Below are 15968 nucleotides of genomic sequence, written 5' to 3' on the forward strand. Positions count from 1 at the left end.
GCACACACTCACACCAGTTTTCCCCAGAAGACAAAAATATCTACCAGTATGTTTTTGGGCTGTGGGAGGTAACTGGAGCACCTGGAGGAAACCCATGCAAACATGGGGAGAACATACAGTACAAACTTCATACAGATAACACCCAAGGTCCAAAACTTAAGGTCTTAAGTGTTATACGCTTAGTCCCACACTAGCACAAATGCCCATCATACTGTTATAGTTAATAGGAAGTTTACTAGAGGAACAAAAATAGGTACTATCCATTCTGACTTACTTTCCTTAAAAATACTGGAAATTATGTGTGACCACATCTTCTGCTATTAACAGGAGATTTCCTCCTAATTATTTAGTAAGAAATGTCAAATGCTCACTGTTGAAATACCTCAGTAGAGCCTTTCACAGATTCTATTAAGCAAAGTTATGTAAACATTTTTGTGACCTGACATGAAAGCACAAGAGTAATACGTGCAGAGATCTAGTTCTCAGTCAGAGGTGGACGCCCAGGTCAGGATTTTGATCACAGTGGCTCTTCCAGTCTGCTGCTCTCCAGTAGTTGATTCTCTGCTTTTTGTGCAGTATGAGGTCTGGTCGCTTTTCTTTCCAATTATTCACTTTACTGGTGCCAATCTACATCATTGCAAACTAATTAAATCTCTAGGGACAAGCTTCAGCTCTGGAATTATGGTTATGGAGAGGTGCTCTTGTACAGTGTCTCTGCCCTAGATTTCACACTGCAGAAGACCTGTTGTAGGACAAGCCTAGGCCTCTAGGGGGCGAAGGAAAAGCTTGGGAGGCTTGCCTCTGTGTTGCAGACACTGTGTTTCATCTCAACATTCCCCCCAAAGTACCTTTTCTTTGTAAAAGTATGTTTTCACACCAATTATTTAAGACAAAATATCCCAATCAACACCTTTATTATCGACAATACAATATTATCTTCTTACACCCACAGCATGATCCTTCAGGTTTTACGAAATGCATACACTTTTTTTCTACTTCAGCAAAATGGGGGTTCCCTGGAAGAGGGCAAATTCTTATGCAAGGCACTGTTCAGACTGTGCATGTTATGACCCATTTTAACTGAGTTCAACTGAGACAAAAAAATCATCTTTGACCAAAATAATGTTCAGATATAGTAACAGGATTCTGGCCCAGTGAAAAGGATCACATTTTGTAAGCAATTCCAGTTTCTGAATGTCTTGGAAACAGATTACAAGTAAGTGCAAGAAGAAAATCATTTTGCATTTTATACCACAGTATGAGAGGTGTTTTTTCAGATTATCAGATGAAATAATTTAATAATGTTAAAGATCTTGAAGATGCTACAGTGCAACACTTAATAAAATAATAGCATTCATTAAGATGAATAATGTTTTAAACTTAAAAAAAGCAGACTTTTCCCATGAACATGTATTTCTATTTTAGCTTATTCACTAGTCTTTTAATATGTTCTTTTTATTTTTTCTAATATTTAAGGAAAGATGGTTTGAATTAACCCATGTTCAGCTGACCTGAGATCAGTTTTAAGCCGATTACATAATTGGAGCTGTAAGGTTTAAATGTCAGTATTATCACTGTGGAGATGAAAATAAAAGTACATGCAGACACTTCACAAATCATTTCTAATACACTAGTAATACCAGTTAATTTATTAGTTTTTTTCAAGAAAGTTAAAGCACATAACAATAGCACACATATACATATAACAGAAGTAAATAATTAAGAAATCAATAGCAAACTGACCTGGTAAAACCAAAAGCAAAACTAAATTCTGCTTTGAAAGCTATTTTCAATAGTTAGATTTCTTATCAAGATTTAAAAGTTTTGAGAGTCTCAGAGTCTCTGATAGATTTGGACAATGAGTTCGACAGACATAGTACTGCAAACAAGAAAGCTGCATTGTCCATCCTGTGGGTTCTTGTCATCAACAGAGTAAGAAAGCCAGAGTCATCGGATCTCAGATTAAAGTGTTTGACTTTGCTCATGCCACAGACCCTCAAAATAACAGAGTTAGACCAATTATAACATTATATATAAGCAGGAGAACTTTAATGTCCATTCTAATTTTCTTAGAGAAAATTATAGAGAACAACATTTGTGTGCTGGTGCAGAGTGCATTCTGTCAGCACACAAACAACAGAAAGTAATGTGATAAGCAGTTCAGTCTAATCTTTATTAAAATGGTATGTATCAATATTTCAGCATCAGATAGATAGAACAAGGATCTTAACTTATTAATGTTACACTGGTGGAAAAAGGATACACATTGTAACAGAGGGTCAAAAGTAACACAAAGGTTTTTATATTATTATTTTTTTATTATAGGATCTGATTTCGTAAACAACAGCACTGAACTTTGTGAAGCTGATGTTGAAAGCTTATGATAATGAATTCAGTCTTGTCACAGTTTAGTTTAATAAGGTTATGTTGTATCCACTACATCTTTATAACAGTCAGACACCTGTAAAGTGCAGAAATCACAGTAGTAATGTCTTATTTGGTCTGCAAGTAAATCTGAGAGTCTAACTATTAAACCCACTTCCTCAGTAAGATAAGGTTAATAATATAACCAAGAAGGAACTTTAGAAACACCCCGAATAAGCAGAACAACATCAGACTTAAAACAGACAAGATTTATAGTTTAGTAGCTGAATCAGAACCAAACTATCAAAGTATCAGTGATCTCTAGAAACAATTATGTGCAATCATGTAGGATGCCATCACAGTTTTAAAACATTATTGGTTATTGAATGTATATTGAATTTTGACTGAGTTTATTCTGTTACGATTTAAGGTAGGAATTTCTTAGATAGAAACCAACTGATAAGAACTGCAATCTGTGTTGCTTATTTTCCTACCCTGTAACTTAATTTTCCACATTGGAATTCTCCATACCATTGCACATTGTACAATGTGTTACATAATTCAACTGGCTACAGGAATATTTATTTTTTGTTTAGGTGGTTTGCATAAAAATTTTGATCCAACAATTGTTTATTTTCCCTTCCTGAAAGAAAATATCCACTTTTATTGTAGTCCCAACCTCCTGATAGAGATCCAGTGATTTGCACAGTTTGAAATCACCATGTGACCTGATTCACACTCTGTTAACAGGAAGTGAAGTTTCAGTGAAAACAATAGATTTCCTTTATTTCAAATATATGTTACATAAAAACAGAGCTGTGTTGCTAAGCATAGTTATAGAAATAAACCTTCAACATACCATGAATTATTTATTATTTATCTACATTATAAAAAAAGCAAGCATTTGATCCTATTAACAAAACTTTGTTTTCAATAGTGACCATAAGTACTGAGACACATTCACATCAAGGAAGTTTCAGGATTTCTTTCATCAAAGCTGGTCAGAGGAGAAGAAGATGGACCTTTTCTAAAGCAATGGAAAGTTTAGAGCGTTAAGAAAGAAGGGAACCTTAAATGTTCTAAAGAACACTTGGGCATGCACGGTCTTTTCTGGAACTGGCTCAGCTGTCTTCATTGATGATGTCCCTAATGATAACTGCTGCAGAAAAAGGAAAAAAATCAATTGTATTTATCTTTCCTTATCAATCCCATCATCACAAATACAAGTTGTTTTAATAAAGGACAAAAACATTTTGTTGTTTTTGGACTGCACTATATCACCTGTGTTGCTTTTCTGATAGCATTAGAGTTATTCAGCTTCATTCAGTTTCATGTTCTGTACAAAACCATGTGAAATTGTACTGTAGCAATGCACTGAATGTTTTTTTCACAGACATGCTGTGTAATATTAGGGACATGCCTCTTACAAACAGCTCCTCACTTGACACAAAAATAATTTTGTTGGCCTTTCTGATTATCTCCCCTGGCAGCTGGTCAATCTATAGGAACTCGGGAATACAAAAAGGGTTAGAAGAGCGAGGGGGTTGACATCCTTTCCTGTATCCTGCTCAGACTTGTCAAGTGAAAAGAATTAGTACTTTGTTCAATTGATCTGTTGGGAGGTTTGTACTATAGACATGCTTGGGTCATTTTATAGTGACTTATCTAAACTATTATGATCAACATAATCATGAATAGTAAATGCAAATTAAATTGACCTTGTGATTTGACACCTGGTTTAGAATAATTACTCTATATGACTTTCAAAATCTACAAAAGAGGCAAATTTCCCCCCAGCTCAAAGTTTTGTCATGTGTGACAATACATTAAGAAACTGCTACAGGGTATATGTTTATAGAATAAATTGTCTTTTAAGCAGAAGAAGTCAGCAGATTAAACCATTTTATAACTCTTCTTCAGCCTTTGGACTTAATGTGATCTCACATATAAACTGTTTATGCTGCAGATCATCTTAGCAAAACATGTATTGTTCAAATTCTGTGTGTTTGTGAGCCTTTTGGCTTGAGTATCATGTACATATGTATAATTTATGCATTTTTGTATAAAAGTACTGGTTTACAACCTACTTCAAATAGCTTAATATTGTGTTATAAATAAGCACAGAAAATAGTGAAATTGACTGCTGGGCAGAAAGGAATCATCACAGAATTGTTTATTATACCCTTTGATAGAGACAAGCACTGTTATAACCAGAAATTGTGAAGAGACCCCAATAAGGCACATTAAATATTTTGTCAGGCATTATGCAGATATAATGCTTCAAATGGTTGGCAATGAAAGCTTCCATGCAGGAGTTCTAAGAATAAAACCTTACTTCAATAGAATTTCCCATCATTAATTTATGTTGCCGGATTATTTAGTCAGCACATGCAGGTGGAACTGCAGGAGTTTCTGATCAAGATTGAATAACCTCTCTGGCCTCTGAAAGTGCATTATTGTTATTGAGGTACTCTGGGATACATGTGGACACAGTCAGAATCTACATTAAAAGTACTGTTTCAGGCATTCATCGAAACACCTGATGCACGAAGCATCAGAGAGTAAAAGCCATGACGCCAAAAGGTCAGGCCCTTCAAGAAGGGATTTTTACTCTATTCAGAATTCAGATCGGTGCTGTAAATGTAACTGGCTGATTACATTCAATGAACCTTGTTTTACAAGGCAGTGTTATTTTACTTTATAATGTAGGTCCTGAGGGATATGGGGCTAGATGTTCAAAAGTGAAATTAAAAACACTGAGTTGGCTCTGACTGGTTGAGGTGAACACCCAACAGATGCCTGTGGATCACAAGCAACTGCAGGGCTGGCCTAGCTGTTTCAAATAGGGTTAGCAATGTGCAAGGAATCAAGCAGCCTGACAGGATGTCTGTGGTGCAAGTCTTCAGCCTGCCAAGCCAAAGGCAAAGAGGACAAGAGTAACAAGAAGATTGCAGGATAGTGACTGGCGCTAACAAACTGGTTAATTAGCCACGTGGTGGCCAATTATCTAAAAGGGATGAAACAGTAACAAGGAAGTAAAGTATGTGTTAATATACACATGATATTATAAGAAGTTTAGTACAAATCCATCTGCCTATTTTATAACCAATTCAGGGACACGGGGATGCTGAACTCTACCCCAGCAAACAACAGGTACAGGAGAGGATGCACCCTTAATGAGAGCCTAACCCATCCTAGGGCAGACAGACACAAACACAGCCATGCACACATTCACACAAGAGCCATTTTTCTTAGAAGCCAATTGATCTTTCAGTATATCTTTGGACCGTGGGAGGAAACTGGAACATCCAGAGGAAACTACACAAACACAGGGAGGACAACAAACTCCACAGAGACTGGTTGCTGTGAGGCAACAATGCTAACCACTGTGCCACTGTGCTGCCCCATAATGATAATTCATAATAAGGCTGTGTTGTTAATACAGTTACTTGAACACACATACACACACAGGACAAAATGGATGGAAAAATGAAAAAAATAATAATAGTTCTCCCACACATTTGTAATGTTTATAGACAAACAATGATGAATAAAGGGTTTTCCTGAATTACACGGTTTGATGTGAGTGGATTGTTTTCCTTTTAGTATAAAATCAGAGTGTAGAGTAAATAAATAAGCGATAGAAAAATAATTTCATTGACAGTTTGAGGACCAAGTGCTTTCATACTATAAAGGGTGGTTAAGCCATTGTATTCTCAGAATGTAATTCTTGTTGTTAGTGGGGATACTTTTAGAAAAGGTAATAATAACCCAAAAGAAAGATGAGAGCTGAAATATATTTACTCTCAACTGGAATAGCTGAGGAAGAATCAAGAACCAGCAGATCTTCAAAACAAGATTGTGATTTCCTCAAAGTGGATGGAGTGCATATAAAAAAAATGTTCAAATATTTTCTTGAATATTCAGCAGATACTAAAATAAATGTTAAAGAGCCAGTGAGCTAAGACTCCGGGGCAGTATTTATGAAATTTAATGTAGAGAAGTATGTGTTGCATCCAAGGGGAAAGGGATTGAGAGTGATGCATTACACTCTTCATCTTAAGAAAACAAATGCTTGGTATGTATTTACTTATATATTTACACCACCAGCAATATCTAATTAATAATACAATTATGAATTATAATATAAATATAAATTATGAAGAATAATGCGTGTATTGTATATCTTTGGGATTCTTTAATTAGTTTAATCCTGTGAGTTTTTGTGACTTCACCCCTGTGCCATGAAATAAGACTGAGAGCTCCACTTATGAAGAGTTCAGTTCTGCTAAAGAATGTTGTGGGGGAATTGCTTCCTAATCCCTGCCTACTCCTTAGCATCCTCTTCATCCTGCTTTACAGTAACTGGCAAAAATAGCTATGGGCCAGTTACTTGTAAAAAATACAAGTAGTTTTTTTACTCCTTAATAATAGACTTATCTTTATAATAAGTAGGATAGCAGAAAAATAATAAGTAAAATAAAATGAATATCAAAGCTGAATCAGATCCTGGATTATTTCTCATGGTCAGGATCTGATTTGAAGGCATCTTTTATTGTTATAACCCACTGCAGGATTTTTAATATGCATTACTATAATGTGTCTAATGACTTCCATCCATTTAACTGCTTTATCCAGTACAGGGCTGCAGGCTATCCTGACAAGCACTGTGAGAGGAAACCAGAGCACTGGGAGGAAGCCCAAGTGAACACGGGAGAACATACAAACACCATGCAGATACACCCCAGGAACTGAGGCCCCAGTGCTGGGAGGTAGCAATGCTAACCACTGTGCGATTGTGCCACCCTGTGCCTGGACCTCTTTGCATAAATACTGTGTGTGTGTCCCCACACCACAGAGAAAAGAGAATATCTGTACAAAGTCAAGCTAACCTAGTTTACAATTGAAAACTGTAGTTGATAAGATTTAAGTAGCACTGAGCAGTCAAGTTCAGACATGGGAAATCTGCAATCCTCAGGGTTATCCATGGTGAAGGTAGAGAGGGGGAGTCTAAAGAAAAGCTGAAAAATCAACACCATATAGTTATCTGTCTGGCAGTTATGTGTGGAAATACCTCTAGTAAAATACAGCATGCTATGAATGAATATGTTACTCTCACCTGCAGCTTGTAACATTTTGTTAGTGTCATGCCAATTTTATTGTAAATTGCCTTTAAACCTGCACAAAAATGTTTTTAAAATATATCTGCTTCCTGAGGCAATTTACATATCTGGAATGTTTTAGTTGAAAATACAATAACTTGGGTAATGTATTATTGTTTCATTGAGATTCCATCTTGCATTCCATGTGCATGGATTGCAGAATAGCATGAATATAACGTCATGGATAAAAAAGATTCTTGAGTCTAAATACATTAGCAACAACTAGTAACAAACAGTTCTTAATGTCTTTATTCAGTTCTTAACAAACAAATATGGAATTATTTTAACACAGAAATAGAAAAGAAACACTTGATAAGATATGAATAAACAAAAGATAAAATGTACATAATTTTTTAAATGTTTGAAGTTGGTTATCTTCATAAAATAGAAGAAAGATCTGTACAGATACTTTTTCTTTTTTTCCATTATGTTAACTGACCAGTGTATCATACCCCAAGAAGATAACACCCACACATTTTAAAGAAAGAATTAACTAGGTTTCTTGATTTGATCCAGTTTTATGCATTCTCTAAGTCAGAATTTATGTAAAAGTAGAACAAAAAAGTAAAACCCGGGCACAGGAGGTGCAGTACATGAGTATGTGATGATCTCAGCTTGGTTAGTTTCCAAGGCAACCGTGAATTAGCAATGTGGGTGTGTCAACAAGGGTTTTGCTGACAAAATAAACTTCAGAGCAATAGTGTCCTACAGTAGGTACTCTCCCAGCATATTGTACACTAGATACTCCACACACAAAGTAAAGCAGTTGCATTATAGTCTACATCTCCCAACCTCTGCTGTCTCCTTTTCCATTACATCTAATGAAAGAAACATGGAATCTTTAGCACCTGTATTAGCCGAGGATACTCCATAGTTGACAATTTAGCAGTGCTGAAGAGAAATTGATAAGAAATAAACGCTTTAATCCCTGTTTATTTACACAATTGTCTTCTAGTCCTTCGTCCATTACATTGTAAAATGTAATGTATTTATGCTCTTAAAACCACATTGGTGTTTAATGAAGAGCAAGTTTTGCATTGTTTTACAAAATTATCATACTTCCATATTTGTCAGCTACTAAATTGGTTTACATTTCACATAATTTTTCTTCTCTGCAGCTCTTATTGGATTACATTTTGTCTTCCTTACTTCATATGCATCATTCCCCTATAAAATGTAAAATCCCATATTTGAAATATTTCTTTTCCCTTAATGTTGCTTCTCTTTATTTGAGTAAGAATTGGTCACAATAGATGCCAAATGAACTCCTGGGTCTACTGAAATAGAACAGAAATGACCATTTCTCGTGTACTGTACCTAGATCAGAACTGCTCAATTCTAGACTGGTATCAAGCCTCACATGCTCTGTTTGTCTCAAATCATTCAAAACTGAATGCAATATATTCATTCCTTTCTTACATAAGATAGATGATATACCCTTGTGCAAGTTAATCATGGGGATTTTTTAAATTTAATCACTGGTTCTGAACTCTGAGTATGTGACTTGCTAGCTATTGTTGTCTGTAATAAACTTGATTAAATAGGCTGCTGTGCAACAGTGACACCTGTACAGAGACAACTCAAGAAAAGAACAAATTCAAGAAAAATCATAACTCTGGTAAATTAGACATATAGTACAGAACAGTATGAATGAAAATATATAATATGAATTAAAATAGTCAAGAAAGTCATTGGACTCTTTGTGTGTGATAGATATATTTAAAAAGAAAGAAGAGATAATCCAATTTCTACTATGCTAAATCTGCTATCTCCAATTTTCAGTGCTCAATGATAGTGCAGATACTAACAAGTTGAATATCCTTGCAAATATTATCCACAAAACTTTCAGGAAAGCAACAGGGAAAATACTGTAGGTCTGTAGGCTTAATAAAATGAAAGGACCCTTTCTTAAAATGTGTGTCCTGCAATATTCAAAATTAAACACAGGACACAAAAACCTGTAACTGTGAATACACTTTCAGTTTTTTGTAAAACTCTGTAGATAAACAGATTGTAAACAAAAATAAATAAATCTTAAACTTGTTGTTTAAGAGAAATAGTACTGATTTCACTAGAGGTAATTCATGTTTTTATTTTTCCTACCCATTGACTACTACAGTATATTCATTTCCTGAGTAAATGTTGGGTCACTTTTAAACTTATATTAATCAAACTGTGACAGTTTATGCTGTTTTTTATAAATAAAAAAATGTTATGAGAATCTTAGAAGACAAAAAAATTAACTTTCTTTACTGGACATTTTTATGCATAAGTAGTACATTTAATAAAATCTGAATAAAATTCCTGCTTTTCCTAAGACAGCATTTAAAAAATGTGCATAAATTTAATACAATTCACTGAATAATAAATATATAATTAAATATTAAAAATTAAAAATAAATTATATATAAGAAAGATTAACTTTAAGGTTAAATTTTCATTAATTAAATGTAATCAAAACTTTACCTTAAAATTGAATCTTTCCTCTTGTGAGTCTGCCTAAAAAAATCAGATCTTCACTTCAAACTGTGGTTTCAGTCATTGAGTATGAAGTTCTATGAACCACATACTCTTTTCTGCTGTCTTGCAGGGAACAGTATCAGCTCAAGTGTAATGAACCGCAAATTACTTTCTGAGGTTGTGATAACAAAATTCAGGCTCGGAAGAGCCTTTGGTAACATTGCTTCCTATTGCATTTTTCACTTCAGCAAGGCAGTTTATACAGAACAGAGCTAAATGTCACCATATAAGCTAACATGAAGCTAATGTTTTATTCAGTGTGTGTTCTTTTAACAATAACATTTTTAAGATGTTCTAAAAGAAATTCCATTAGCTCTTCATGCCAAAATGACATGAAGTTCCTTTTAAGTGTCATGGTATTACATTTTGATCTGAATTTTGATCTGTATAAGCCTGCATAGACTGAAAGGTCCCCTCCAGTTTAGGATTAGTTAAGAGAACAGTTCTGTCCTGGAAACACAACATCCTAGAGGATAATAAAGACTAAAGTGAATAGAACCAAATAAGAACTTTTATTTTGTAAGAATGCATTATCTTTCTGATGTTGCATTTCTGTCTTTTTTGTATGCTATTGGGCTCTATTTATCAGGGAAAGACCCAAATGACTATGTTTTGGATCTATAAAAGCCTGGAAAAATATTCATACTTGTAGAATAATAGAGTCTGCTTTTAATTTTGTAAATAAATATATGTTTAGTGTTTTTTAAGTTGCCTCTTCTTTTACTTTGATACTACAATGCACCTGAACAAAGCAGCCATGCGACCAATTTTGGCATTCTCGGGCTAATTGAATGTTTGATGATTTAACTTGTATGCATTCACTTCTATACATTCACTTCTCTGCAGGCTGGTGTCAGGACCCAGTTTATCATTTAAATTGTCCCTTATTCATTTCATTTAATTTCATTACATCTCCTTATTTCTTAGAATGGTGTCTAAGTACACGTACTGTATCCCAAATGTTTTGTGCTAATTTGTAACAGTACACACATATACAGTACAGTACCATCTTTTGGATGAGACATTAAACCGAGGTCCTGACTCTCAGTGGTCATTAAAGATCCTTGGGCATTTCCGGGCCAAATTTCCCCCCTCGGCCTTTACAGTGGCCTCCAAATTGTCCCATGAATGATTGGCTTGCACTTGCCCTGCTATGGATAGTCCAGGGTGTACCCTGCCTTGCACTCGTTGCTTGCCGGGTAGGCTCCTGCTTCCCGCGACATCATATGGTATAAAGCGGTATGGTAAATGACATGACATGATATATGCATTATACTATATATAGGAAACACAGCTCCTTATTTTAAAAGTATGCCTGTAGAAACAGACCAATTTAAAGAAAGGTACATTGTGCTTAAAATAACTGTTTATGCTATTCTCTATCTTCCTTGAACCTATTTATAAATAGGATATCTCAACTTTGAATATTGGGGTCTGGAATCTTTCAGGTTTTTAATGTCTATTTAAGAATGTTTACAAAGCAGAGGAGGCCATTCATCCCACCTAGCACTACATCAACAGATCATCATAAAACTGTCACGTAAGTCCGACAGGACGAACCGTGGAATGGCAGGAGAGCGATAAAGACCCTATGCGTATCGGCGAGACGGGGGTTTGCCCGGGCTCAGCTGTTCAGGAGAAGCCGTATAGAAACCTATGCCTTCAGGCCAAGGACAGGAGTGACCTGGTGCTAGGCGGGTCTCAGGGCAACTGAACAAACAATGCTGAGCGAGTAGCAGAGCAAAAGCAGGAAATAAATAGGCTACACAACAAGACCCACCAGAAAGACATGAATAATCACAGGGAACTAGGAATAGAAGGAACGTAGAGTGCCCTCTAGGTGTAATGAGCGTGACAAAAACAACCTCAGACTGTGTAAGACTCCAGTTAAGATTTATCTAAACACCTCTCCTTAGTATATAACATTATTATAATGTTTATAACATTAGGGGCTGCTTAAAACTGAAGCTCCTCTGACAGTGTGGTATATTTAAAAAGAGACAGAATACAAATTGGGAAAGCACACAGCAGATGGCAGAGCAAAGTGCTAAGATGGTAGAGAGTGAGGTACTGTTAAAACCAAGTACCGCAGGGGTGGACATGGAGGTATTAAGGACCAAGAACAAGGGTGTCACAGTCCAGGGGGGTGGCTGGCCAACTGCACCTCTGATGTAAGCAGATCAAGCCTGAGGAGAGACTGGGAAATCTGCAGCAGTGGCCTCTGGGGCTGTCGAACTGTCAGATTGGATTGTCCATATTCCTAGTGGCTGGTCTTCAGGAGCAAGGGCTGCAGAGGGGTATTGAACACTCATCCAGAATCTTGGAATCTTTAAATCTTGAGTCTTCTAGGATGCAGGCAGGTGGGCTGGAATTGGAACGCAGGGAAAGTGTGCTGGGATGACAGATGTAGGAAAGGGAGGCCCACCAGAGTCCGGTGCTGTGCTTTGTTCCAAGGGACAGTGCAGGGCTGAGGGGTCCAGCGCTTTGACCAAACAGGACAATGGTGGTCAGGGTGGTTGCTCAGAGGGCTCGCCAGATTCCAGGCTGACCAGAAAGCGTGATCTCTCGGGGGTCTCCTCCAGAGACCAGGCTAGCGCACACTGTCAGGAAGGATTCGGGAGGTGTGCCAGAGACCGGGGCGGAAGAGGTGCCTGCTGAGTCTGGGTCTGAAGCAGGATCCCAGCCTCTCTTTTGTATTCAGCAGGCTGGAGGAAACCCGGACTGCACGGCTATGAAAAAGGTTTGCCAAGAGGAGTCTTGGCAAGTCAGGAAATGGGAAAACAGGAACAGAGGACTCCGTGGTGAAGTGCAGGATGGTGGCTCAGAGGGGAATAGTTCTGCAGTGCTGGATTGCTGAGGAGAGGCTAAACGCTAGCCAGGTGTCGGGAATATTCTGTCTTCTTGGCGGTCAATACATGGCGCAGACCCCGCCATCATCCAGTGGGCCAGCAGTAACAGTTACAGACTACATCTCATCACAACCTTGACAAACTGAAACCAGGTGTTGAGCAGTGAAAGGATTTAGAGAAAGGAGTATTTTCATATGAGTGGAATTATTTAAGTTTCCTTTCTAAGCAGACAAGAGAATGCAATTCTTTATTTATTTGGATTTATTGCTGTTAAAATGTTGTGTCTTATTTAGCATTCATTCTGGCATGCTCACCAAAAATAATTATTGTATGAAAAGAGTCTAATCTATTCTTAAACAAATTTATTGCCATTTCCATATGGGAGGCCATTGTCTTGGATATAAATATTAGCCTGTAAATATTGGTTTCTTTGTATTGTGTCTGTTGAGTGTTGTAAGTTATTTTGTAAGCTGAGGGTTGCTTATCTCACCACCACCAAATTGTTCATGGGAGATTTAAAGGGCTACATGACCTCACTCTTTAGTCTGTAACAAGTGGGGTGCATAACTTCATTTTTTAGAAGTTGTTCTCAAACTAGAGTCAGGACTCAAAACATCTTAGTCTGAATATCCGATTTAATGTTTAACTACAGTATGGGCAGCACAGTAGTGCAGTAGTTAGGTTATTGCTGTATTGTAGTGCTGGGGTCCTGGGTTGTATTCCAGTTCTAGGGTGCTATCTGTGTGGAATTGTTTATGTTTCCCTGTATTCGTGTTGCAGTTTTAGTCTAGTTTTAGACCAGTCCAAAGTCCAGAGACAGCCATCTCTGTGGTCTCAGTTTTAAATGACCTTCCATTAAACCTAGACCCTAGCTCTAGTTCTGTAAGCTGCATTTGAAACTATGGACTATCACATTCTGCTAGATCACCTTGAATCTTGTACTATGTGCTTTGATTGGGCTTGAAATGGTAAGCTGTATTTGTCAAACTGGGGATGATTTCTTGCAATTGTCCCAATCTTTTCTAGTGTCCTCCAAGGCTCTATTTTAGGACGTATTCTATTTTTAATCTGCATACTCCCATTAGGCAGTTGTATTGGCAAAAAGGGAGTCCACTTTCATTTTTGTTGATTACATTCATATCGATTACATCTCATCCAATCCTCTGTGTCACATCTTGATTCTCTCAAATGTGTGAGTGAAATTCATGCCTGTGATCTCAAATTTAATCTATTTAAATATGACAAAAACTGAAGTTATGTGCATATATGCCAGGGAAGATACATCTCATTTATTAACTTAAAAATAGTACCCCCAAATGATGCCCTAATGGAAAAATCTGGGGTTCCTGTTTGATCCTGAGCTCTGTTTTGATGTACATACTGTATAAAGTCTCCACCTTTTGGAGCTGGCTCTGTGGCTAAGGATCTGCGTCTGTGGCTGGAAAGTTGCTAGTTCAAATCCCACAGCTGGCAGAGGAATCCTACTCCACTGGGCTCCTGAGCAAGGCCCTTAACCCCAACTGCTCCAGGAGTGCTGTACAATGGCAGACCCTGCGCTCTGACCCCAGGCTCTCTCCCTGTCTGTGTGTCTCATGGAGAGCAAGCTGGGGTATGTGAAAAGATAATTCCTAATGCAAGAAATTGTAAAGGGTTAATAAAGTAATGTTATTATTATTATTATTTCACCTCAGAACAATTGCTCACATTCGGTCATTTCTTGATCACACAGCTGCAGAAACCCTAATTCATTCCTTCATCACATCTTGGCTGTATTACTGTAATAATCTTTTGACACCCAAAGAAGGCTCATGGCCAAAACGTTGTTTCTTCTCTTCTCTACCAGCTGTAGATTTTGCACTAGGTTGCAGATGCTTGTCCAGGATGTATGAGAACAATGCTACATCCATGGCATAACCGTCATATTCTCATCTCACAGGAGAGCTGTTGAGCAGCATGAAGACATGCTGTTTTGCTATAGTGTTTTTGTCTCAGGTGAGCCCACAAAGTGAATAAAAAATTAAGTTTCAGGAATTGATTGATGTAGTGTCATACAATCAGTTTACTATAAATCACTAAAAGAAGAGTTCTAGAACGACTAGACACTCCTGTCCAGATCTAGTACCTCCATCGTTTTAACCACTGGAGGTCTTGATTTAACATATCAGTGGTATGAATGTATTGTTCTCTTGATAAGTGGGGCATATAGGTTACTTTTTGTGTTTTTCTTTCTTGACTTTGACCAGTCTTGAAATTCAAGAATTCAAGGAAATATATCACCTCATCAGTTGTGCCCAGTCAACTGATGTTCCAACAATGAGGTGATTTAGTGTTTTTAGAAAGTGTTGCAACTGTCAAATCACTTCTGTATATCATGGTTAATAATTGAAGTTGATCTGTGCTAACAAAATTTATTTTTATAAAATATTCATACAGAAATAGAGTAACAATTTTTGGTGCTTCCTATCCTTAAATTGAGATGAACATTAATTGATTACCCAAACCCCATATTTAAGAAGTCAGGCAACATGTGAGAAGCTAACATCATAAGACATGTATTGTTACCTCACATGTATTGCATGCATGCATAGGTAACAGACATTTGATCAAAAACTTTGGCCATGGAAAGAGGCAGCATGAAATTAATGTAGGTTTGAATTAATCACACAGAATTTGTGAAAGTGCGGGTCGAAAGACACAAACGAATTTGACCTGGTTTAATGAGATTAGTCATCCCACAGAATGGAGACTGTTGTTTTCTACCTTTGGCTCTTAGGAATTTATCACACTGCCACCACTTACGAACAAATATGCATCACTCACTGTATACACAAAACTGACATCTATTGACTGAAGTTGCCAGCTGGTATAATAAAGACAGCTGAGAACTGGAATATTGATGAGGATGTCAGAGGAAATACACCTCAATTCAGAGGGATTGCTTTTCTATCTCATTTTTCTTTTTAACTCAATGTAACGACTACAGAATAAGAAATGTATGATTTTCTTTGCACTACATTGGTAAGTTCCTTTCAAGGTTATACATAGTACTGATTCTTTATTTAAACACAAAGCG

Source organism: Lepisosteus platostomus, chromosome 3, assembly GCF_059453375.1.
Source record: "Lepisosteus platostomus isolate fLepPlt1 chromosome 3, fLepPlt1.hap1, whole genome shotgun sequence".
Taxonomy (NCBI): Eukaryota; Metazoa; Chordata; class Actinopteri; order Semionotiformes; family Lepisosteidae; genus Lepisosteus; species Lepisosteus platostomus.